Here is a 27,624-nt window from a genome sequence, read left to right as displayed (position 1 = left end):
GGCCTGACTCCAAGAAAAATTTGGATGATTTTTCCATCGAGCATTGTTGCAAAATGGGTTGTTCTGATAACGATGGTTTATGACCAAGGAAGTCCACTTGTTCAATCTATTCTGCATTTGTATTAATGGAGGAGGGTTAGCTTGGGTCACATAGGTGGCCAGAAAGATCGTGAATAGGTCCTAAACTTGAAGATGAAGATTGCATGGTGTCCAATCTTTTAGTTATTTCTTCAACCTGTGCTGTAAGAGTAGTGATGACATCCACTTGTTAAATACCGGCGGTCTTCGCCATATTGTTCCTCTCTGAACTCCATTGATACCAATTGTTTGCCATCTCTTCAATCATATTGTGTGCTTCACTCGATTGCTTGTTACACAATGAACCTCCGACGACTGCATCAAGCATCTGTTTGGTGGAAATATTCAGTCCATTATAGAAAATCAGGATTTACATCCATTCAACAATTCCTTGCTGCAGACATTTCCTCAACATCTCCTCATACCTTTCCCATGTATCGTATAAGGATTTAGATTCTTATTATCAGAAAGAGGAGATGTCTCTTCTGAGTTTGGTGATCTTGGTAGGGGGAAAATATCGAGCAACAAATGCCTCAGAATCCTGCTTCCATGTTGTGAGTGACCCAGGTAGCAAGGAATTTAGCCACTGCTTGGCTCTTCCTCGCAATGTAAATGGAAAGAGTCTCAGACGAACTGCTTCCTCAGAAACATTGCTCGACTTATAAGTATCACAGATTTCTAAGAAGTTTCTAAGGTGCTCGTAGGGGTCTTCATCCTGGAATCCATCGAATTGACACATATGTTGCACCAATTGAATGAAATTTGGTTTCAATTCGAAATTATTTATCACGACAGGAGGACGAACAATACTCAAACTGGCCTCCTCAAGATTTGGCCATGCAAAATCTGAGATACTTTGTAGTTAATTACCAGCCATTTCTTCTTCCGGACCAACTTCCATGCTTATCTCAACAAATCCTGTCTCACTCAAATTAATCAAACAGATCTTTCTCCTAAAATTTCTTTCAACTGCTGGATCAGGACTTGCTAATAGGGAAGAAGTGCTTCCACGGGTCATGCAACAGTACCTGCACGTACAATATAGAAAAATGTAAGCTCAAAAGAAACTAAAAAGCAAGCTAAAGATGGAATAAGGTAAAGAACACGATGGAATGAAAAATATTCACAAGTATATACAATATAAACAAACTAGAAGACCAGATTCTAAGGTTTCTTAATAGTTGCCAGCCCTCGGCAACGGTGCCAAAAACCTAATGTATTCTCTACAAGTGCACAGATGTAGGCTTGAGAACAAGTACATTGATGGATTTAGGGCACGAAAACATAGATTTAAAGTGCACTCATCAATGTGCATTTCCTAATAGAATATAGATATGAATATAATGAGTATCCTAAAAAATTAAAAATAGAAGAATATCTTTTAGCAGAAGAAAGAAGAAATTGCTAGGCAATTAGAGGATATAGATATTGATGAATTAATAAAAAAATTCAGGGATAGTAGATAACTATGATGAAATACACCTGAATGTGCAAAGTGTAGGAAGTAATAATCAAGCAAGTTTTAGTAATAATCGAGCAAGTATCAGTTCACCTAGCCCTGCAAGGTTAATAACTACTGAAAGTGGTTCAAGAACAACACAATCTCTTAGACAATAAAGTAGTTATGAGTTTTATAATTATCCAGAACAATCTTATAAAAATTTTAGTAGAAGATGAAGACCGGATCCCTCTGAAGTAATAAGAAACATGTTACAACAAAATTATCATGGTCGTATACTAGTAATAAGTGCAGTACATCCTCAAAAATGCCCTCAATTATTAGATAGATGGGAATCTGATGCTATTAATGAATTAGAAAGATTACCACATGCATTAGACACTGTAGAAATAGTAAATTTTATAGAAAATCTATTAGGAAAAACTGCTAGAAATATGATAAATAGTTGGAAAATAAACTTTCTAAATGATTATTAGCATTTAACAGACATGGCAAATAATTCATATAATATTACAACTCAAGTTAGACAAATTATATTAGGAATAGATCCCTCTAGGGGAGAAACACTATTACAAGACATAACTACAAGAGATTTAGAAAGATTTTATTTAGATAGTTTTAATGATATTACAAAATTTATCCAAAGCTATATAACTTTAACTACAAATACAGGAAGAACATTCTCAGGACCATAATTAACTAAAAAATGGTTTAGCAAGTTATTTAAACTATTAGGAGATTTAATTTATAAAGCATGGAGAGACCAAGGTAATGAAAATGTCACAGAAATAGGACTAGCTATTTTATTTACTTTTAATTATTTAAAGTAAAAATGCTTAGAAAATGAGGCAAATAGAAAAATAGCAAGTTACAGTTACTGTAATAAAATATATGTACCAATAGTACATAGAGAAACATAACCTAGAAAATGACTAAACCGTAGCACATATTATAGAAAAGGAAGACCGAGAGAGAATCATGTAAAGAAATTTAAAATTCATAAATCACCTGTAAAATGTAAGTGTTTTATATAAGGAGAAGTCGGACATTATGCAAGACTTTGTACTAAAGATAAAGTTAAAATGGAAAGGTTAAATATGTATCAATAGTTAGAATTACCAGATGAAGTAGAAGTTAAAAAGGAAAGGTTAAACATGTCCTTTAATCAGAGCAACTTCCTATGAACAAGAAGAATTTAAAAAATATATAAAAGTGTTAGAATAGTTAAAACTAATCACTAAAACTCAAAGTCCACATAGAACTAGAGCATTCACAGTTAATAAACATAGCGAAATTACCCGAGGAAAAAGTAGAATGGTATTTAATTATAAGAAATTAAATGATAATACAGAAGATGATAAATATCCACTTCCTAACAAAGAAGCTCTAATAAATAAAATAAAAAACACTTATATCTATAGCAAATTTGATCTAAAAATATGGATTTTGGCAAGTCTCTTTAGTAAAAGAAAGTAGACCTTGGACTGCCTTTATTACTCATAATAGACATTGCTAATGGGTTGTTATGCCTTTTGGCATAAAAAATGCTCCACAAGTATTCCAAAGAAAAATGAATGATATATTTAGAAAATATGTAGATTTTATTATAACCTATATAGATAATATATTGGTTTTTAGCAAGTCTGTAAAAGATCATGTGCAACATTTAATTATATTTTTTAAAGAATGCCAAGAGAAAGGTTTAGTATCATCTGAAAAGAAAATGAAAATGGGAAATAGAAAGATTGAATTTCTTGGTGTAATACTAGGAAAAGGAGAAATCTATCTCTAAAAACATATAACCTCTAGTATTTTAGAAATGGTAGATAAATTAGAAAATTTGAAACAAATTCAATCCATCTTAAGAAAATTAAAATATGCTAGAAATTTTATACCAAATTTAAGTCAATTAGCAAGACCATTATATAATAAATCTAAACAAACACTAGAAAGACATTTCAATAATGAAGACATAAAATTAGTTCAGCAAATTAAGGACAAGATACGAAATTTAAAACTATTGGAATTAACTTTCCCTGGTAGTTATTTAATTATTGAATCAAATGGACGAATAGGTAGATGGGGAGCTGTATTAAAATAAAGACCTACCATATTTTCTAGTATAAAAGAAGAAAAAATAAGTAGATATGATAGTGCAACATATCAAATAACAGTAATTACAATAGATGTTGAAATTATAGCAACAACAAAAGCAATGAAAACTTTTAAATTATTCATTATCTCAGAAAGAAGTTTTACATTAAGGGGATGTTTGGTTAGATGTAAGTAGGTGTGATGTAAAAAGTTTTACATGTGAAACTTGCTTTTGGGTGTTTGGTTTGATGTAAAAGTTACTTTTACTTGTGAAAAGTTTTACACTCCTATTTTACAGCATTTTAACTCACAACAACTTTTGTTATAAGTTAAAATATTGTAAAACAAGAGGTTTACAGTCACTTACCACACTTGCAACCCCAAAAGCAAACACCTACTCAAACCTCACCATCTAGCAGTAGAAGCTCATTAGATCTCTACCACCGATGACAACCTTCACCACCGACAGCACCATCTAGCACCGACGACAACCTCCATCACTAGCATCACCCTCCATCACCGATGAGTTCCTCCATCACCGGTGAATAGAAGGTGAGCGAGATCTCTCTTTACTTTCTTCCTCATTTATATACTTTTGAAGATCTGTTGCTGATCAAAGTCTTTTAGATTTTCTTTGGGTTGAGGCATCTCCATCCTTTGACAGAGGGAGGATCAATGCTCATTCTCTGTTTTTTTTTGTTTTTTTAGAAAAAAATTTCATAATAAATGTTGGAAATGTCTTCAAGAATCAATATCTTGACTTTGTTGAATATTCACAATGTTAAAGCATGAGGCAATTTCCTGTTATATGGCAGTGATATGAAGCTATAATGAATTTACAAATGACATTCACTCAACACTAACATATTAAAAGTTTCACTTGGTGGTTGTTGGTTAGCATTCCAAATGATATTTTTATACAGCCTAAAATGTTCTAATGATCTCTCTCTTTCTCTGTCAATATATATATGTCTATTTGATTTAAAAAAAAGAAGAATTTCCAAAAAAAAAGAAAGAGGAGTGCATTACATGATGTGGAATCTTGCTTTGAATTCCTACACCATAATAAAATGAAGTTTGATGTGGATAAGGGAGTTCTAACATTTAATATATTTAAGATGTATTTGCACAGTTTACGAAGTGTTAACAGTGGACCAACAATTGAAATTTTAGCGTCTTTTGACTCTTGTTAGCTATTCTAATACTTTGCATATGTATTTTTGTATAAGAACTACTCACTAAAATGTAAGAGTCAAAATCTTATGATGATCTGCTTATCATTTGATGCATTCATTTTTGCTTAAGAAGGAAGGCTTAGCTGGAGCTTGATTCAATCTGTTGTCAAGTATTCAAGTTGTTATAGTTATGGAATATATGTATATGACTAAGATTTATATTTTCCAAGTGATATCAAGATGATTGAACTTAGCACAATGTTTCTTAGTGACAGTTTGATTTACTAGATCTTATAAGGGTCAGTTCTTTTTTAAAATAATTTCAAGTATTCTAGATAATGAATTGGTTTAAAACCTTGAATTATGGGCATCCCTTTATTCTCATGGAATTGCCTCTCATGGTTGTTATTTCAGGTTTCTTTGAGAAGATAATATTTTTGTGCAGTTAAGGAAGTCTTGTTGGAGCTCAAACCTTTCTTTACTGAACAAAAACTTATGGTCTCAATTGTTGCTGGAATTAAATAAAAAGCTCTGCAGGTATATGGTCTACAACTATTACACTTTAGGCGGCCTCCCCAAGTAATTCTGGTTGTCTTTAGTTCATTCCTAGAATGCTTTGCTTTCTTTCTAGTAGTATATCCCATAAAATTTTGTTTTCACAAAAATCTTAAGGAAATTATGATTCCATTCATGCTTACAAAATCATAAGGATAATCATAAAGTTACAGATCTTTCATGATGGCTTCCATTGGTAAGAAATCACTGTGACACAAGTTTGAAAGAGTGGCAATGGTGATAAATATACCTGATGTTATGAGAACTGTCCTTGATGTGATACATGTTGAGCCCTATTAATCTTGGTGCCGAGAGAATTATGTTCTTGTGTTATCAAAACCATTCCATTTGTAACCATAGGGATGTCCCTACAATTTGAGTAAGATAGGTCATTGTTTGGGTTTAGAGGAACTTTTTCTTTTCACTTTTGAATCATGGTTGTAATACCATTCATGCCTAACACTATTGGTGTTATTTGACCAACCATATGGAGTTATAATATGGTATTCTATTGTTTGGCATAGAACGACTTTATAATACCATCTTTGAATTGTTGCACCACTACAATTTTGAAAAGTTTTTAGGTATTGTTTAGTAAATCAAAAAAATGAATTTCTTAACAATGTGAATTAAGTTTTTGAGCAGTTAGCTAAATTCATGATCTTAATATGTGTATTTTTGGAGATGTTTGTTTAGAATATCACCCTAACATATCTGATTCCAAGGCTGATGGATACAGAAATTTAAAACTGGGATACAACATATCACCCTTGACATCTTATGCCCATGAAACACCATAATAATTCTTAAGAAGACCAGAAATTTGTATTATATTCACATTAATTAATGATGCATTGCCCAAGATTAGGTAGTTTATTGTGAAAAATAGGACCACTGCATACAGTGTTTTATTTTTAATGGCATGGAATTTTGGTTTATTAATTACAAGGAATAAAAAACCTGAAGTAACCTTGTTTCTTCTTTGCAAAATTCATTGAGTTTGTTTTCCTTGGAATAGATAATATGGTGGCAGTTAAAAGCTTAGTAAACCTTTTTATTTTTATTTATTTTTACTTGTCTTATACATTGACTACAACAACATGATTTATAGATGGATACAAATTTGAAGATGAATATGCTACAATTGCCTCCGTTGTGTTTGTTAGTATTTTAGCTTTAATGTGGTATAGAGGAAGAAGACTTAATTTGCCATGGGAGCCTTACTACAATAGGGATGAACAACGCTCCCATTATATTTCAAGAATTATATATAGCTCTGATGCGGCTAGTATATCAATGCTAAGAATGAGACGAGCATCATTTTTTGGACTATGTGATACATTAAAGATGAAAAGGATTATTATTCAACACTTTACATGTAAGTGTTGAAGAGCAAATGGCCATGTTCCTTTATGTTGTTGGACATAATGTGAGAAATAGAGTTGTTGGAATGAATTTTTTACGATATGGAGAAACTGTTAGCCGATATTTCCACCATGTGTTGTATGCTATTGGAGAACTTCGTGGTGAGTTAAACGTACCACCTAACACAGCTACTAGTCCGATCATAGAACAGGATTCAAGATTCATGCCATATTTTATGGTAGAAAAAATTACAGTTAGTTATGAGTAAATTGGGAAGAAAAATTACTAAGCTTACTAATTTTTAGTTAATAATTAGGATTGCATTGGAGCACTTGATGGTACACATATTCATGCCTCTGTACTGAATGATATTGTTTCTCATTTTTGGGGAAAAAAACCTTATCCCACTCAAAATGTATTAGCTACAGTTGATTTTGAATTACGATTTACATATGTGCTAGCCGGTTGGGAAGGCTCAGCTCATGATGCACTTGTCTTTCGGAATGCCTTGGAAAAAGAAAACAGACTTATAGTTTCCGAAGGTATCATACCATTTTACAAAAATTTAAATATTTAACCTATTATAATTATGTATTAACTTGTAACTTTCTTGTTATAGGGAAATATTACCTTGTTGATGCGGGGTATTCCACACGACTTAGTTTTATATCACCTTTTTGTGGTGTCTGATACCATCTTAAGGAGTTTAGTGCACATTCTCCATCAAATAGTGAAGAATTGTTTAACTATAGACATTCTTCTTTACATACACCGGTAGAATGAGCCTTCGGAGCTTTGAAAAACCGTTTGAAGATCTTGACATCTAGGTCATTTTTTCCTTTTGAAACACAAATAAATATTGTGATCGCATGTTGCATTCTACATAATTATATTCTAGAAGGAGGTAGTGACATGTACATACCAAACCTTGAAGAGCGGGAACCTAATCCAAATGTGCGCAATATAAGAACACAATCCCAAGTCCGTGAAAAAACAAGAGAATGGTTAGCAATACAAGAAGCAATCATGAATGACATGTGGAGTAATAGATGAGACTAGATTTTTATATTGTAGTGTTTTTTTAAAAGAATGTGTACCTTCGTATGATATTTTTCTTTTTTTGCATTATGTTTGTTAGTTTTGATGTTTGCTTGTACAAGACAAATTAAGTATTGTTTGATATACCTTCATTTGTAAGTTTTGATGTGTACCTTCATTTGTGAGTTATGACTTTTTTCTTTGCATTATATTGTAAGTTTTGATGTGAACCTTCATTTGTGACTTATGATTTAATACAACCTTAAAGATGATTATGTTGTTGTTTATGAGTGTGTTGTCTTCATTGATTTTATTAAATATATATATTTTTTTGATAATTGCTTTTATGCTAATTACTCATTACAGATGGAATCTCAAGATATGACGCCAGAAAGCCATAACTTGGATGGGAAGAAAGCATTAAATAATGTCCAAGGGGCTGCAATGATGACATCATTCATGTTAACATCTCTTGTTAAGCAAGCAAATCTTGGGCTTAAATCTGATAAGGAATTTAAGAATGTTGCTCTCAACGCAGTTGTAAGAGCTATTAGTGCGAGGTTTAACCTTACTGTGAGTGACACATATGTCAATAATCATCTTGGGCATGTAAGAAAAATATGATTAATTATTAAGAAAATTAAAAGTTTAAGTGGTGTGTCATGGGATGATGTGGAGAAAAAAAATAGTCATGGGGGAAGAGGAATACCAAATATGCATACAAGTAAGTTATAAATTGTGGTTAATGATTAATAGTTCATATTACATTTTGTACATTAACCCTTATTGTAGAATGTAATGATTATTATGTAGGCGCACCTCGGAGAGGAGATTTGTATCAATAAAGTAATACAATATTATGATGAAATGGCTATTGTATGGGGGAATGATCAAGCAACGGGGTCTTTTGCGAGAACGGGTTCTCAAAGCTCTAGGAGCCTAGGTGTACGCATGGATCAACCACCAACATCACCGGTAATTGATCTTGACAACTAAATCCAAGGATTTGATGATTTTGATGAATTTGCACCAAGTGAAACTCCTACTAATGACACAACAATGACAACCACTTCCATGGCGAAAAAAGATAAAAAAAAAAAATGAGCGAAGCATGCTAACGAGGATGAAGAAATCATGCGATATGTAAAGTTTTAACTAGGAAGAATTAGAAATGTGTTAGAGGCGGACAAGAGAAAACTTATTAGTAAAGAATTGCTTGATGAAATCAAAACTTTGAGAGCTCACTATAGTGAATAAGACCTTGGATGAGCATATGACTATTTGCTCCAAAATCTTCCTTTAGCACATGGATTTATGAATAAATCCATTCTCTTCGGTGCATTTGAATGGATGACTTTCTTGATTGTTTAAGGGATGATCGCCAAGCATGAGTTAAATTGAGCAAATATTAGGTTGTGCTTTGTTTGATGTTTGGACAATATCATGTGGTATTATATTTTGTCATTTGGACAATTAATATTGTTTTTATTTTGTTGTTTGGACAAATGTACTATTGTGTTTTAGTGTGTTGTTTAGACAAGTTTTATATCATGTTGTATTCTATTTTGTTGTTCATGAGACAAGTATCATGTTGTGTTTTTATTTGTTGTTTAGATGAATGCCATGTTGTATTTTATTTTGTTGTTAAGAAAAACATTTTGTTGGATTTTATTTTATTTTATTGTTTGTAATTTTTGTTTACTATGATGAATTTTATATGACTTAATTTTAATTAATAATTTTTTATGCATTCTTAATGTTCTTAGGGCATCTTTAATGATCTTATATATTGATTTAAATATTTTGTAATGTAATTTTATGTTAAAAAATTATTATTTGTTAATTAAATTTAATGATAAATTTTTAAAAAATAAATATTAAATATTTTTACATTTTAAGTTAATTAATTATTTTAGTTTAAATTAATTTGTATGACATGTATTAAATAATTAGTAATATAAACTAATGGAGGTAATCTCACCATACCACTTACATAATGACCATACATTGCACACTACAATAAACCAAACTCATAAAAAATAAATACAATATTTTCACTTGCATTAAACCAAACAACAATGATGTAAATTGAAATACAGTATTTTTACTTAGACTGTAAATCCACTTAAATGTAATTTGACTTATTGACAACTAAACAACCCCTAAGAACAGACTGCTAAGCAATAGTAGTATTTTATAATAAAAAATCAAAAAGCAAATTATCAAAAAATAGATGGCTAAAATTTATAGATTACATAATAGGTAAGGGGTTCCAAGTCACAATAACATATAAAAGGAAATCATAATTCTTAACAGATAAATTGTCAAGAATAATTAGCGAAACCACTTGATTTGTCCATATGCATTGACAAAAACAGGGATTACAAACCCAGTAAGTTCCTCTGAGTTATTGTTACTGTAGAAACCAAGAAGTCTTTTCCCTATTAAGCCCTTGGGTTGTATCTCTGAATTTTTAGAACAGTGACTGCGAAGCCGGTAAGATCATAAGCGTCTCTAAGCATGGGATGAGTTGAGTTAATACCAATTACTTGTAGCAATTTTGTATTAGCCAAATAATCTTTTATTAGCTAACCAGGCTCTTTTTATTTTTGCAGATAGACAAGAAAAACTTTCCTTTAGAACTAACCCTAAAACTTCCTGTTTTCCCTATGGAATCAAGCCTTCGTCTCAATATACCTCTGCCGATCACTGATCATCAACATACTCACTATTCCCTAATCTACACATGACCATGGCACCTACTACCCTTCACATGAAGAAGATGAACTCATTGGCCAGAGCCTATTCTTTCAGAGACTGTGATATTGCCAGCTTCCTAGTGATGAATTCATGCTTGATGCCGACTCCTTGATGGAACAAAATATTGTCAATCTCATGGAAGCATAGTTTTCGGGCCATACCTTGACCTCTTTTGTGTGTGGGTGATAGGTATGTATGTACATACATATGTAAAAGTGTATGTCTAAAGGTATATATGAATGGTATGTATAAGAGTTTGTATGTATGCGTGGGTGTCTTACCTTCTTTGGAGGTTATTTATTAACCTACTTTGGAGATTACTTATTTTGGTTAACATAGTGTCAAACCCTATACATTAGGTTAGGGTTATTAGTTTTTTATTAATAAATCCATTAGTCAAAACCTACTCCTAGGTAGGATGACTTAGTGATATAGCTTGTCATAGTATTCTCTCCTTCTATATAAGGAGCCCCTTTGTAACAATTTGGAGTATGAATGAAAGAGATAAGTCCTTGATAAATAGCTTTTGTGCTCTTCCTCTTATTCTCTTATCCCCTTCATAAATCGCTAACCTTCTCTCCTTGCTTCCCTTGCTCAAGTCCGAAGAAGATAGACACCCACTCATATATACATACACTTATACATACCACTCTACATACCTTTAGACATATTCTCTTACATATGTATGTATATTCATACCTATCACCCACACAAAAAGCATGCAATTATGTACTTAATACTTGATAACACCCCGCAAGTGCACGGGTTGTCAAAGTAATAAATGTACCCTGGTGAGTGGGTAGTTGTATCAATAGGGAATAGTGATTAGAAACACAAGAATTGCTATTTAACTATGGTGAAGATGAATTAATAGTGGTGTGAACAATATCAATGCAAATAAAAATAAAGAAAACAAGAGAGAGACGCAATAAAATGATAAGAGAGGCAATCGACAGAAAGTGGGGTACCCAGACATTGCTCACCCTAGGACTATTGTTTCAAGTGCAAAACCAACCATTATGTCTCTTAACTGATTCTTAATGAGTCGTGGAAATCCTAAAATACACAGTCCCAAACCTAAGGTCAACCGTGACTAACCCTATACTATGCCCCGGCGGAGAAATCACTCAGTCTCAACACCTCACACTGTATAAGGTTGCTTAAAGCTCTAGCGACTCCAAGTGATAAACTCTATTCCCTAGTATAGATCTAACCCTTTGGTCTAGGCGAAAGATCCCTAGTCGCAATTAAGCCCCAGCACTAAGGATTACTTCAACGCTTCAATCTGTTGCTCGCGCAACTAAGCCCCAGCGGAGTTTCTCTCTTAGCACTTCACTCTATTATAACCGCAAAGAATTCTTGGAATACGGAGGTAAGATAAATCAGACCGGAGGAGAAAGGGGATGTTCCGCTACCTCTCGACTCACCCTCTCAACCCTTTCCCATCTTGCTTAGTCTAACCCTCATTGTGTGTCACTCACTCACAAGGATTAACAACGTTGATTCTCAACCCTAGTGTCACTTTAAGGAAAAATTAATTCAACAAGCATTTAAGATTGGAACTCAATTAAAGACATCAATTTAAGAAACATAATGAAAGATCAATGAAACAAAAGCATCCTAGGGTTAACAAGTCCAAGCACCCACTAGGGGTTTAGCTCTCCATGGAACAAGATACATTAAATAATGAAATCGAATGTAAAAACATGCAATCCATAAGTAAAACCCCCTCATATTCCGTGTAAATGGTCTTGCGGAATGGCCTCGTCTTCTCCAAGGGTTCTCTTGTCAAGCCTAGGGTACACCACACAAGGGGTCATCACCCTTACTTTGTGCTTACACATCCCTAATAGTCTTGGGGTACTTCTTCTGGCGTCTCGTTGTTCGCTTCATCTATTGGATCATCCTCTTCATGATCCCCGGGGTGGGTCGCATCTTGTAATCTAGACCAAGTGTCAAAACTTCTTCGTTCTCTACTTCTTGATCTAGCACCCCTTTATATGGGTTCGGACACATCATTTCCTGCACGTATTTATCAATTAACTCATCAGTAGTGTCAAGAAAGTAAAGAGTATCATCAAAATCAAGAGAATGTCGCATGGCTTCGGCGAAGCGGTATGTCAACTTGTCATCACCAACTCTTAAAATCAACTCCCTGCCATCCATATCAATAAGAGCCTTGGAAGTGTTCAAGAATGGCCTCCCAAGTATCAGCGGAACATCAACATCCTCATCAACATCCAACACTACAAAGTCTACAGGATATATGTACTTGTCAACTTTCACAAGTATGTCTTCAATGATGCCCTCGGATGTCTAATCGTTCGGTCCACCAATTGAAGTGTCATCCGAGTGGGCCTAGGATCTCCAAGCTTAGCTTTTGAAAGAAAGAATAAGGCATGACGTTGATGCTAGCCCCTAAATCCGCCAATGCCTTTTCTTCACCCAAATTAACAATGTCGCATGGAATGATAAAGCTTATGATTCCTTCTTCTTGTTTGGCATATTCTTTTGCAACACCGCCGAACATGAAGCATCTAGAATTACATATGCACTCTCCTCCAACTTCCTCTTGTTGGTCAAGAGGTCCTTGAGAAACTTTGCATAATGAGGCATTTGAGACAATGCCTCTACAAATGGAATATTGATGTGCAATTGCTTGAATAGACCTAAGAACTTCTTGTATTACTCATCATTTTGATAGTTCTTCAATCTTGAAGGGTAAGGGATTCTTGGCTTGTAAGGTGGGGAAGCCATCTCCTTCCCTTTAGTTCTCTCCTCAACCTCCACAACCTCGGGTGCTTCAGCATTGGTCTTCTCACTCGAGAGCCTACCCTCAACTTCACGACCACTTTTAAAGTGATCTCCTTGACATGTTCTCTTGTGTTGGTTTCTGTGTTACTTGGCAAGCTCCCTTGAGGTCTCTCTGATAATGATGTCATAACTTACCCCACCTGATTCTCTAAGTTGTGTAATGATGCGGTGTGGTTGCGAAATGTGGCTTCAACAGATTGAAATCTCATATCCGATGATTGAATAAACTTGGTCAAAGCCTTCTCTAAATTGGTCATCTGGTTTTCCAACCCTGAAACTTAATTCTCCATGTTCAGGGCTTGTTGTTGTTGGAAACCCGGTGGTGCCATGGTCTTCTGCTGCCCTTGATTACTCCAAGAAAGGTCAGGGTATCTCCTCTACCCCGGATTGTAGGTATTGCTATACGGATTTCCTTGACCTCTTATTGCATTATCCACAAAGTCAACCTGTTCCACTGAGGATGTACCACCAATAGAAATCGGGCAATCAGATGGAGCATGTCCTTCCCCACACCCAGTGGAACTCATCACGGCCACCACTCTAGGAGAAGTTAGAGTGTCTAACTTCTTGCTTAATGACTCAACTTGGGCTGCCAATGAAGTAACTGCATCAGTCTTATGAAGTCCGGCTACCTTCTTTCTGTCCATTGTGTTCCACTAATAACTATTTATAGCGATGAGATGTCAGGTTTTTTCAAGGGGTCTTGATTCCTAAGGTACCTCCTGCTGCAGCATCAAGTACATGCTTCATGCTTGGATTCAACCCACCATAAAAAGTCTAAATAATCATCCACTCGGGGAACCCATGTTGAGGACATTTCCGCATGAGCTCCTTGAACCTATCCCATGCCTCAAAAATAGACTCCAATTCCGTTTGCACAAAAGAGGATATTTCATTCCTAAGTTTTATGGATTTTCTAGGAGGGAAATATCAGGCAAGTAAAGCTTCTACCATCTCCTCCCATGTAGTGATCGATGCTCTACGTAATGAATGTAGCCATTGTTTCGCTCTCCCTTTCAAGGTAATTGAGAAGGCCCTTAACTTGATAGCATCATCCGTAACACCATTGATCTTGAGTATGTCGCACACTTCCAAGAAGTTCCCTATGTGATTGTTTGGATCCTCATCGACCAAACTATTAAACTGTGCCGACTGCTGTAACATTTGGATGAAGCCTAGCTTAAGCTCAAAATTTTCAGTTGTAATCAGTGGCCGTGTAATACTAGACTGCGTGCCAAAAACTGCAAGTTTAGCATAATTAGAGAGTGTCCTCTGCTGCTCATTCTGCTCTGCCATATTATCAGACCCTTCAATTTCTATTTTAGCTTGATTAGACTGTTCTTGCATAGTTTCTTTTCCCCTTCTATGAATTCTTCATCCAATGTTCGGATCTCCTTCAACCAATATCAAAGGGTTTCCTCGGGTCCTAACCTGGAGCTGCAACCAAAGAAAGGAAAAAAATCAGAATGATGGAAGAATAAGAAAGTGTAAAATAGAACAAGTTATGAATAGCTAAAATAGCAAAGCGCAAAGTGTTTCCAAAACATCTATTCTCTGATAACGGTGCTAAAAACTTGATACACCCCTTGCGTGTGTGTACCGCAAGTGCACGGGGTGTCGAAGTAATAAAGTACCCTAGTGAGTGGGTAGTTGTATCCATAGAGAATAGTGATCAGAAACACAAGAATTGCTATGTAACTATGGTGAAGATGATTGAAGGTGGTGTGAACAATATCGATGCAAATAGAAATAAAAAGAACAAGAAAGAGATGCAATAAAATGATAGGAGAGGCAATTAATAGAAAGTGGGGCACTCAGACATTACTCACCCTAGGACTATTGCTTCAAGTGCAAGACCGATCATTATATCTACTAGCTGATGTTTAATAAGTCGTGGAAATCCTTAAACAAATGGTCCCAAACCTAAGGTCAATGGTAACTAACCCTACACTATGCACGACAGAAAGGAATGCTCTCGACGCTTTATACTGTGCAAGATTGCATAAAGCTCTAGGGACTCTAAGTGATAAACCCTATTCCCTAATCTCGATCTAACCCTTTGGTCTAGGTGAAAGACCCCTAGTCAAAATTCAGCCCCAGCACTAAGGATTACTTCAATGCTTCACTTTGTTGCTTGTGTAACTAAGCCCAAGAAGAGTTCCTCTCTTAGCAGTTCACTCTATTGTGACCGCAAAGAACTCTTGGAATATGGAGGTAGGATAAATCACACCGGAAGGGAAAGGGGACGTTCAGCTACCTCTCGACTCACCCTCTCAATCCTCTCCAATCTAGCTTTGTCTAACCCTCATGGTGTGTCACTCATCCACAAAGATTATCAAGATGGATTCTCAATCCTAGTGTCACTCCAAGGGAAAATCACTTCAATAAGCATTCAAGATTGGAACTCAATTAGAACATCAATTAAAGAAAACATAATGAAAGGTCAATGAAACAAAATAATCCTAGGGTTTACAAGTCCAAGCACCCACTAGGGGTTTAGCTCTCCATGGAGCAAGATACAGTCAATAATGAAATCAAAAGTAAAAACATGCAATCCATAAGTAAAACCCCCTTGTAGTCCGAATCGATGGTCTTGTGAAGTAGCGTCGTCTTGTCCAAAGGTTCCCTCGTCAAGCCTAGGGCATACCTCGCCGAATCAATGCTGATGAAAGCTCGCCTAATAACTATCTTCCGAAGGAACACGGTGTTGAATGTCGTAGAACCACTCCAAAGACTTTGCTAAAGCCTCTCCAAACCCTAGTAGTGAGCACCTCCAAAGTTGGGGAAAAGATGGAAAAAAGATTTGAAAAAGATTCTTCAAAACGCCTTAAGTCGCAACTTAAATAGGCGTGGAATCGGGTATCCACACGGCCGTGTGGAATTTTCACACACCCGTGTGAATCTCCAGGAATCGAATTTTCAGCGCGCTGTGAATGGTAACTGCTACAATGCTTCGATACAGTAACTGCTACAATACTTCACCAAAATACTCCCGAATCTACACTTTTCATCGAAGCCACATGAATGGGTAGACATCCATGCGGTAGATCATGTTGTGTCTTCAATAAAATCACATTTGACGAAGATCTTGCTAGTGTTGCACAAGTCGGAACACATGAGCGTGACTGCCTTTGTGCCCCTCCAATTTGCATGTTCACTCGAGCACAACAGAGGTTGGCACACACTCACATGTCTTTGAGCATAACTTATGTCTTCACGTTTGTTCACTCCAAGATTTCATCAACAAATTGCATCCATGATCTACTTTTGGTTTCTTTCTTTCATACTTGTTTCCACAACCCTACATGCGCAAAAAAACACAAATACACATGCATAAGCGATGAAACCTGAAAAAAGCAATGCTCAATGTAAGAAAAAAATACTTCGTATTACTATTACACAAGCACTTATCATCGCCCTCAGATAGAGATCTAGGATTGGGATTTCATCAGAAGGTATTTAGGGTTTTCAAGTCTTCAAGAAAGGGCCGGCCAAAAGAGAGAACAAATCAACAAAATAAAAACTTAATCAATTGGTTTAATTCAATTGTTCGGACCTAACCTAATCAGACAATTCACACTACTCAAAGTCTTAAACAGTCAAACCTAATCAGATATCATAAGTCATAACATTATTTTATATAATATAATAATATATATATATATAACTAAGTAATTTGATATTTTGAATCTTTTGATTCAACTGGAATTGGTGGTTGAACCGGCGGTTTAAATCGCTGGTTCCATAGTTTTTTATATTTTGAAATCGGAACCGAACCTTATATGAAGGTTCCGGTTCTGATTTTAGGACAGTTATGGTTTTTTCGGTTCTGGTTCTGGTTTTTGGCGGTTCCGTTCCGGTTCGGTTCCACGGTTTCAATTCAAAATGGCCACACCTAACCTTAAGAATGGATTACAAAGCAGTGCTTGCCAAATTTCACTGATAATTCTAGATAAATTATTTGCAATTTTTTTTTTTCAGGAAACCGGTCTAAATATGTAAATTTTTATTTGCATGATTACCAATATATAGTGAAAATCAACTTTTGTATTGTTAAGCATTTTGGGATGTAAATTTGAATCTAAATAAAAATTTAGGTCTATTTTTTTTTTGTTAGTTTGGATTAAATTTAGGATTTATGACTTCATTAATAAGCTCGGTTTGGATTGGATTTTTTTATTATAAATAATTGTTTCACTTTCATAAGTGTCTTTTTTTCAGATACTTTTTAAAAAAAATAAATCATATGTATTAAAAATAAAAGAAAGTGGTAGAAAAAATCATGAGGGAAAAAACAAAATATAGAGACTACTAGCAATAGTAATATAATATAAGAAAAGTTCGTTAAAAAAATGATTTTTAGTGACATCAGAAAGTAGATCAGTGTCTTTCCCTGGTATTAGGTAAGTATAATATGGAGATTAGGTAAAGCTTAAGTTAGTTGATGATTCTCCAGGATTTATTGTATCACTCTCATGGGACCCCAAAACTCAAGGTTTCTTTTGATGAAATTGACTAAGTTCACCACTTTGATTTTTTATTTATTTTTTTTATTTTGTAGATGTAGATATTCAAATAAGAAACAAAACAGTAACTGGTCATGGTTGGCGGGAGATTATTCCGCTCCAGTAAGATATTTCAGGTAATAGCACTAAACAAGATATCCTAGCGATTAAATTAACAAAAAATGGAGATATGTAGATTATGAACCTAAAATAACCCTCATCCTCTAATGAAAATATTCATCTATTCCAACATTCATCCAAACCCTTGTTTCAAATCAAATTATATAGTATTAATAACACATACGAAAAACTCCAGATTTTCTAGAAATTCTAAAACCCTAGAACGATGAATCCCAATATTTTCAAGAGAAACAGGAGAAAATGACTCAACTTGTTTGTGTAGTCATACTTGAAACTCAAAAATAGCTACTTCTTGGCAGGATTTGAGAGCAGCTGGGGTGGATTAGGCCTTCAAATTAGATCAAATCTTGATTTGGGTTTCGTTTGGACTCTCAGAAATTCCTAAATTTCATCCAATTGGAGGAAAGTGAGTCAAAAGCAAGCCCCGAATCGATCAAAGCTAACGAGAGCATATCACCCAAGACTATCGAATCATATCACCTCTTCTAGATCACTGCCTTCTATTCATGATTTATCTATATTGGGAATCAATGGCCAATTCAACGGCTATCTACCTTTTACTCACTGCGAATAACAACAATGATATTTGGGTTGTTGAGCAACCTATTGTTACAGGAAGTTCGACGCCGGCCCATATAGGTGTGTTTTTGGGGACAAGCCCATTTCATAAACAAATATTCCATAATTATCTTAAATTTTTTTTTTACAAAATTTAATTATTTTAATGAATCATATATATCATATATATATACATCTATACATCTATACATAATGTTAATCTTATCCCCCAATAATCACAATGATCGACGCGTGGTATTCTTTGTTTCTAGAACTGCAGTCTTATTTTGTAGCCAAATGTCCACATCAATCATATATTCATCAAGCACTCACAAGTACAACTCCTTCACTCTTTGACTTTTCTATTATTATTATTATTATTATTGTTGTTGTTGTTGTTGTTGATACATGATGATGCAATTAATACATGTGATGATGGCGACATTGTTGTTTATAGTTCTAAGTAAAAATAGACTTGGAGAAAAACTCAAACACAAGAACAAATGCAAGAAGCTCTAAAGAAACATCATCCTCCCTCTGTGTATTGGCTTCACCATCGCTGACAGTGTCCACATAACCGATGTCTTTGTATCTTCTCCTCCAACCTTGACTTCCTTGATCGACCCTTATCTCGCCATGGTCACTCTCTTCACTTTCATCACCGCTAATGCACCTTTTGCGTGTGTGTACCGCAAGTGCATGGGTTGTCGAAGTAATAAAGTACCTCAGTGATGGCGTAGTCGTATCCACAGGGAATAGTTGTTAGGAAGCAAATAGTGATGCTATTTAGCTAAAGAGTGAATCAATTTGTGAGTGAGTGAACAATAACAATGCAAATGAAATAAAGAAAAAAGAAAGGAAACACAATAGGAGTAAGTAGAGGTAATCGATAGAAGGATGGGGTACCCGGACATTGCTCACCCTAGGACTATAGTTTCAAGTACAAGACTAATTATTATGCCTCCTAACCGAAGTTTAATGAGTCGTGCACATTCAAAGACACACGGTCCCAAACCTAAGGTCAACCGTGACTAACCCTACACTATGCCTCTATGAAAAGGGATGCTCGACGCCTCACACTGTACGGGGTTGCTTAAAGCTCTAGGGACTCCAAGTGATAAATCCAATTCCCTAATATAGATCTAACCCTTTGGTCTAGGCGAAAGACCCCTAGTCACAATTAAGCCCAACACTAAGGATTACTTCAACATTTCACTATGTTGCTTGCGCAACTAAGCTCCAGTGGAGTTTGTCTCTAAGCACTTTACTCTATCATGACTGCAAAGAACTCTTGGAATGTGGAGGTAGGATAAATCACATCGGAAGGAAAAGGGGACGTTCCGCTACTTCTTGACTCACCCTCTCGACCCTCTCTAATCTTGCTTTGTCTAATCCTAATGGTGTGTCACTCATCCACAAGGATTACCAAGATAGATTCTCAAACCTAGCGTCACTCTAAGGGAAAATCAATACAACAAGCATTCAAGGTTGAAACTCAATTAAAACATCAATTAAAGAAGCAAAATAATAGTCAATGAAATAAAATCATCCTAGGGTTTACAAGTCCAAGCACCCACTAAGGGTTTAGCTCTCCATGGAGCAATACACAATCAATAATGAAATCGAAAGTAAAAGCATGCTATCCATAGATAAAACCCCCTTGTAGTCCGTATAGATGGTCTTGTGGAGCCGCCTCATCTTTTCTAAAGGTTCCCTTGTCAAGCCTAGGCACACCTCGCCAAATCGATGCCGACGAAAGCTCCCTCAATAGCTCTCTTCCAAAGAAACGTGATGTCGAAGGCCGTAGAACTGCTCCAAAAACTTAGGCAAAACATCTCCAAACCCTAGTTGCGAGCGCCTCCAAAGATGGGCAAAAGATTCTTTTTATAACTCTCAAAACGCGGTATTTATAGGGGCTATAATCGGGCATCCGCACGGGTGTGTAGAAATTCCACAAGCTCGTGTGAATTTTCAGGTCTTCATTTCCTGCGCGCTATAAATAGTAATTGCTACAGTGTTTTTGCTGCAGTACCTACTGCAGTGCTTCATCGAAATGCTCCCGAATCCACTCTATTCATCGAGGCCACATGAATGGGCACACATCCATGCGGTAGATCGCGTCGCTTCTTCAATGAAACCACATTGATGGAGCCCTTGCTAATATTGCATAAGTTGAAACATATGAGTGTGACTGCCTTTGTGTCCCTCCTCTTTATGAATTTACTTGAGCATAATGGAGGTTGGCACCCACCCACATGTCTTTGAGCACAATTTGTGTCTTCATATTTGTTCAACCCAAGAACTTCATCAACAATTACATCCACGATCTACTTTTGCTTTCTTTCATCTAACTTTGTCTCCACAACCCTACATGCACAGAAGAACACAAATACACATGAATAAGCGATAAAATCTGATAAAGTGATGTTCAATATAAGAAAAAAAATACTTTGTATTACTTATACACAAGCACTTATCAAACTCCCCACACTTAAGCTTTTGCTTGTCCTCAAGCAAAAATAAAACATTGAAGCATATAAGAAGGAAAATTGAAAGTTCTCGGCTTTATGTTCACCATAAGCATGCAAAAGAAGCATTCTACAAGTAAGAAAAAAAATTCCAAAACCGAATAAGAAGAATTAATGCTCTAGCTAAAAACTTGAATCTAAAAGGACAACAAACCTGATATTGTGTAGTGTGTGTAAACTCACTCAAGTCAACCCAACATGTACTCCTCAAAGATCTAATTGAGAGGGACTTATTTATGTACAAAAAGAAATGAGAAGGTAGTAGCTTCATACATCCTCTAAGGTAGCCTTTTCGTAGGTGGCCGCTAAGGTGGCTTTTACACTTTCGAGGTGGTAGCTCTTTCTACCGGGGTAGTATCTTTCACTTATCCCATAAGATAGCTCTATCTCTCATTAGGGCATAACTAGTATCCGACTTATGAGAGTAGCTTCATACTTCATAGGTGGTAGCTCTTTTCACCCCCCAATGCACAAAACAAACAGATACATATTATATATATATATATTTAGAAATTAAAACAAGAAACAAACTAAAAACAGTCCCTTAAACGTCGAACTTGAGTTTCCACAAAGTTTAATGAATGAGTACTGCAACAAGTGTTAATTGGGCAAAAATTTCTAAAAAATCAAGTAAAACTAGAGCATGATAGTATTCAATGTTAAAAGTTCTTCTAAACCTAAAAATACAATCTATTGCAACTAAGGTGAACCGCTATTGCCTACATGAGAAAGAAAAATTAAAGCATAAGTATAAAACATGTGTAATGTGAACTCCCCCACACACACACACACACTTAAGATGTACCTCAATGTACGCATGCAAGCACACTAAAGAAGTATAACAATAAAAAATGTGTGCGGAGATGGCCAATTGAAACAATACTCCCCTGAACTCCTAATGGCACGTTTGATGGAGCTAATTTCATTAAGAGTTGAGTTCCAATGGGTTTTGGAGCACAAACAGCCATGAGAATATCACGATGACCGTGCCAATGACTATTCCTAAAATTCCAAGACTCACAAGACCATCTGCTCGTATACACAAGGGGGGTTTAGTGAAGCTCAACAAAAACAAAATAAAATCAAATCTATAAATATATGGAAATGAAATATAACTCGAACAATGGAAAATAAAAGATAAACTCAGAAGGAAGATCCTTTCTGAGTGATACAAGTCCAAAATAAATGCAAAGATAAAATACGAAAAACATAGAAGCAAAGAAAGATAAAGACGCCTCAAGTGTCAGTATCAGGTGCTACTAGTGGGTCTGCTGCTAGATGGCATTATGATCTTCTTGGTTCCTCTGATCGCCTTTATCAGACCCATTCCCATATTGAGTCGAGTAATGTATGGGCCCGAGAAGAGAACTCCGACTCTGGCGTACTGGCCCTGGTGGCACAAGTACTCGACCAGGATGTGTCCAAGATGGAGCGGCTAGCTCTGTACCATCGAATAGAGATAGAGCAACTCTTGCTGGCTCAAAAACCCTGTATTATCGCCACGGCCATTCAATGACCTACTCAAAACAACATAGATGTATCCGTAGGCCGGTCGGGAAAGACATGTCACCTTGGACAATCTCGGCTCATACTGTCCCTGCCCGCATAGCTCTCAATATGCGCCTGCCACATCATACTATCGGGGTAGTCCGTAGGCAACTACTCGTACTCCTCGGTATCAGTATATGCCTCGTCGTAGATCCCCAGTCGGACCGAGAACTGTATGACACTTATACTGTGGTACTGACCGAACGCTCTGAACTGTATGGCGTCAACAATCGCAAAACTGCTATAAGAACGATCGAAATCATACGAGGTGAGCACCTCCAATGTGAGCATGTGGATAGTCAGCTCTCGAATAGACAATAATCACCTCCAGCTACTGACTGAGAGAAGCTCCTCAACCTCGTTAGCCATTTCATCTCCTAGCTGTATCTCTCTTAGTGCACTCAAGTCTGGGAATCTCGACTGTCCAAACTTGAGCCTCGATAGATGCTCAAACCGAGCCTCATGTTTGGGTATCGCAAACTCCATGTGCTCCGGCTCAGGAGAAGGCTCACGTGGATGCTTGCCGGCCATTTTCTTTGATCTGGGGACTATACCAGCAAGAATAAAAAGAAATGATAAAATCAAACTTTAAAAACTGGTTCTGTAGGAATCCACACGGTCGTGTGAAAATTCCACTAGACCGTGTGGATTGTCGAGGCGTGAAAGCCGCATAGGCAGGTTGCAAAAATCCCAAAAATACATCAAAAATACACTCTAAAATCACTCTAAATGCATTCACTAACCATTTAAACATAAAATACATGAAAAATCAGCAGAATAATCAGAAGAAATCAAGATTGGGCGAAGAAAAGAGATGAGGGAAACTTACTGATGAAATGAGAATGAAAAACTTCGAATGCAGCTGAAAAACTCACTCAAATATAAATAGACGGTGAATGGTCGGGAAGGTGAAGAGAGGCGTTCTCTGAGCATTTGGGAGTTATAGAATGAAGGGGCATGAGTAGGTTTTAAAGAAAAATCGTGCCTCTTGACGTTTTGTGCGTCCACACGGGCGTGTGAAAATTACTCACGCCCGTGTGACTCCCACAGGGTCGCTCATAGGGGTAGACACACGCCCCTGTATGCTCTTGGGATAGCCTCTTTTTCCTTTGAACGCATCCACACAGGCGTGTGAAAAATCCCCACACCCGTGTACCCGACCCACAGGGTGACCCACACACCCTTGTGGCTTCTCTGTCCTTCCGTGTAGAAAAATTCTAAGTATTCCACACGCCCCTGTGGAAATTCCACATGGGCGTATGGATGCTCACAGGGGCACTCACACGCCCCTGTGTGCTCTCAGGATGGAGATGAAGTCTCTGTAGAGTTTCACACGGGCGTGTAGAAATTACAACACAAGGGTTCGTCACCCTTACCCCTTGCATGCAAATACCCATTAGCATTTGGGCGCTTCTTGTGACGTCTCCTTGCTCTCTTCAGCTTTTGGATTATTCTCTTCATGACTCCTGGGGTAGGTTACAACTTATCCTCTAGACCAAGTGATAGGACTTCTTCATTCTCCACTTCTTGATCTAACAACCCCTCAAATGGGTCTGGATACATCATTTCCTACACATATTCATCAATTAACTCATCAGTGGTGAAAAGGAAATACAAGGTATAATCAAAATCAACAGATTGTTGCATGGATTCGGTGATGCGATATGTTAGCTTGTCATCACCAACTCTTAATGTCAACTCCCCACCGTCTATGTTAATGAGAGTCTTGGAAGTGTGCAAGAACAACCTCCCAAGTATCAATGGAACCTCGGCATCTTCATCAACATCCAACACCACAAAGTCCACAGGAAATATATACTTATCAACTTTCACAAGTACGTCTTCAATGATGCTCCTCGGATGTCTAACTGTTCGGTCAGCCAATTGAAGTGTCATCCGAGTGGACCTAGGGTCTCCCAAGCCTAACTTCTGAAAGAATATGTAAGGCATGACGTTGATGTTAGCCCCTGAATCCGCCAATGACTTCTCCTCATCCAAGTTACCAATATTACATGGAATAATAAAGCTCCCAAGGTCTTTCTTCTTGTTCGGCATATTATTTTGCAATACCGCCAAGCATGAAGCATCTAGAATCACATATACACTCTCCTCCAGCTTCCTCTTGTTGCTCAAGAGGTCTTTGAGAAACTTTGCGTAGTGAGGCATTTGGGACAATGCCTCCACAAATAGGATGTTGATGTGTAACTGCTTAAATAGACCTAAGAACCTCTTGCATTGTTCCTCATTTTGGTCGTTATTCAATCTTGAAGGGTAGGGAATTCTTGACTTGTAAGGTGGGGGTTCCACCTCTTTTTCTTTAGCTCTCTCCTTAACCTCCATGACCTTGGGTGACTTAACATTTGTCTTCTCACTAGGAAGCCTACTCTCAACTTCACGACCACTTCTCAAAGTGATCGCATTCACATGCTCTCTTGGATTGGTCTCCGTGTTATTAGGCAAACTCCCTTGAGGTCTTTTAGAAAGTGACTTCAGAATTTATCCTACTTGGTTCTCCATGTTGTGCAATGATGTGGTGTGGTTGCGATGTGTGGCTTCAACCGATTGAAATCTCGTATCCGATGATTGAATGAACTTGGTTAAAGCCTTCTCTAAGTCGGTCATTTGGTTCTCCAACCCTGAAACTCGATTCTCCATATTCGGGGCTTATTGTTGTTGTTGAAAACCCGGTGGTGGTATAGGCTTCTGCTGCTCTTGATTACTTTAAGAAAGGTTTGAGTGTGTCCTCCCCCCGGATTGTAGGTATTGCTATATGGATTTCCTTGACCTCTCATTGCATTGCCTAAAAAATCCACCTGTTCCCCTGAGGATGTACCACCAATAGAAATCGGGCAATCAGATGAAGTATGTCCTCCCTCACACCCAGTGCAACTCATCATTGCCGTCGCTCTAGGAGAAGTTAGATTATCTAACTTCTTGCTTAATGACTCAACCTGGGCCGCTAATGATGTGATTGTATCAATCTCATGAAGTCTGACTACCTTCTTTCTGTCCCATTACTAAGTGATTGTGTATTAGTAATACGAAGTATTCTTTTCTTACGATGAGCATTATTTTTATCAGATTTTAGCGCTAATACATGTGTATTTGTGAACTTTCGTGCATAAAGGGTTGTGAAGCCAAATATAAAAAAAAAGAAGCCAAAGTAGATTGCAATTGTACTTTGTTAATGAAGTCTTGGAGTGAACAAATGTGAAGACACAAGTTGTGATCGAAGATACGTGAATGTGTGCAAACCTCCATACACTCAAGCAATTACATGGTTTGGAGGGGCACAAAATTAGTCACATTTGCATATTCTGACTTGTACAATGTTAGCAAGATCTTCACCAATATGGCATTTTATTGAAAAAGCGATGTGATCTACGGCATAGACGTGTGCCCGTTTATATTGCCTCAATGAAAAGTGTGGATTCGGGAGTATTTTGGCGGAGTACTGCAGCAGGTAACGTAGCAAATCATTGTAGTAATTTACTACATCAGTTACTGTTCACAGCCCGCAGAAAATCAGATTTCAAGGAATCCACACGAGCGTGTGGAAATTCCACACGCCCGTGTAAATGCCCAATTCCAGCCTTTTATAAAGCCACGACTTGTATCGATTTGGGAATCCATCTTTTATCTTTCTTTCTATCTTTTCTCCAACTTTTAGGAGGCCTGCGGCTAGGGTTTTGGAGTAGTTCTATAGCTTCGATACCGCGTTTATCTTGGAAGACAATTATTGGGGGAGCTTTCGTCGACACCGATCCAATGAGGTGTGCCTTAGGCTTGACAAGGGAACCCTTTGCAGAGGAAGAGGCTACTCCACAAGACTATCGACAAGAATACCGAGGGGATTTTCTTATGGATTACATGTTTTTACTTTCGATTTCATTATTGATTGTATCTTGCTCCATGGAGAGCTAAACCCCCTAGTGGGTACTTGGACTTGCAAACCCTATGATGTTATTGTTTCATTGACATTTTATTATGTTTTCCTTAATTGATGTCTTTAATTGAGTTCCAATCTTGAATACTTGTTGAATGATTTCTCCCTTAGAGTGACATTAGGGTTGAGAGTCCACCTTGGTAGCTTTTGTGGATGAGTGACACAGCACGAGGGTTAGACATTGCTAGATTGGAAAGGGTTGAGAGGGTGAGTCGTGAGGTAGCGGAGCGTCTCCTTTCCCCTCCGGTGTAATTTATCCTACCTCCATGTTCCTAGAGTTCTTTGCAGTCACAATAGAGTGAAGTGCTAAGAGAGGAACTCCATTGGGGCTTAGTTGCACGAACAATAGAGTGAAGCGTTGAAGTAATCCTTAGTATCTGGGGCTTAATTATGACTAAGGGTCTTTCTCTTGGACCAAAGGGTTAGAGGAATAGGGTTTATCACTTGGAATCCCTAGAGCTTCTTGCAACTGTACATAGTGTGAGGTGTTGAGACTGAGTGATTTCTCCGCCGGGGCATAGTGTAGAGTTAGTCACGGTTAACCTTAGGTTTGGGACCTTGTAGTTTAGGATTTTCATGACTCATTAAGCATCAGTTAGGAGACATAATAGTTGGCCTTGCACTTGAATCAATAACTCTAGATGGAGCAATGTCCGAGTGCCCCACTTTCTATCGATTGTCTTTCCTCTCATTTTATTGGGCCTCTCTTTCTTATTTTCTTTAGTCTTGTTCACATTGATTTATCCACACTATTATTGTTTCATCTTCACTTAGTTAAGTAGCAATTGTTCTGTTTCTATTCACTATTCCCTATGGATACGATAACCCACTCACGTAGGATTTATTATTTTGACAAACCCGTGTACTTGCGGATCACACGCAAGGGGCGTTGTCAACCATATATTCCACTGATTACTGCTCATAGCCATTTCTTCAATAAGCTATCAGGCTTCGTCAAGGGTCTTGCTTCCTAAGGTACCTCCTACTACAGCATCAAGTAATTGCTTCGTGCTTGGGTTCAAACCATTGCAGAAGGTATGGATAATCATCCAATTGGGGG

At 36.9% G+C, this 27,624-nt stretch overlaps 2 non-coding genes across 2 annotated transcripts; both read left to right on the top strand.

Moving 5' to 3' along the window:
* Positions 1-464: 464 nt before the first annotated feature.
* LOC120268110 lies at positions 465-571 on the top strand. The gene has a single exon (XR_005538779.1). It is a non-coding gene; the product is annotated as a small nucleolar RNA R71 (small nucleolar RNA).
* A 13,566-nt stretch (positions 572-14,137) lies between these two features.
* Positions 14,138-14,244, top strand: LOC120268010. Its single transcript, XR_005538680.1, has one exon. It is a non-coding gene; the product is annotated as a small nucleolar RNA R71 (small nucleolar RNA).
* The last annotated feature ends 13,380 nt before the right edge of the window (positions 14,245-27,624 follow it).

Source organism: Dioscorea cayenensis, chromosome 8 (genome assembly GCF_009730915.1).
Source record: "Dioscorea cayenensis subsp. rotundata cultivar TDr96_F1 chromosome 8, TDr96_F1_v2_PseudoChromosome.rev07_lg8_w22 25.fasta, whole genome shotgun sequence".
Lineage (NCBI taxonomy): Eukaryota > Viridiplantae > Streptophyta > Magnoliopsida > Dioscoreales > Dioscoreaceae > Dioscorea > Dioscorea cayenensis.
This window is presented reverse-complemented; position numbering and strand designations above follow the sequence as displayed.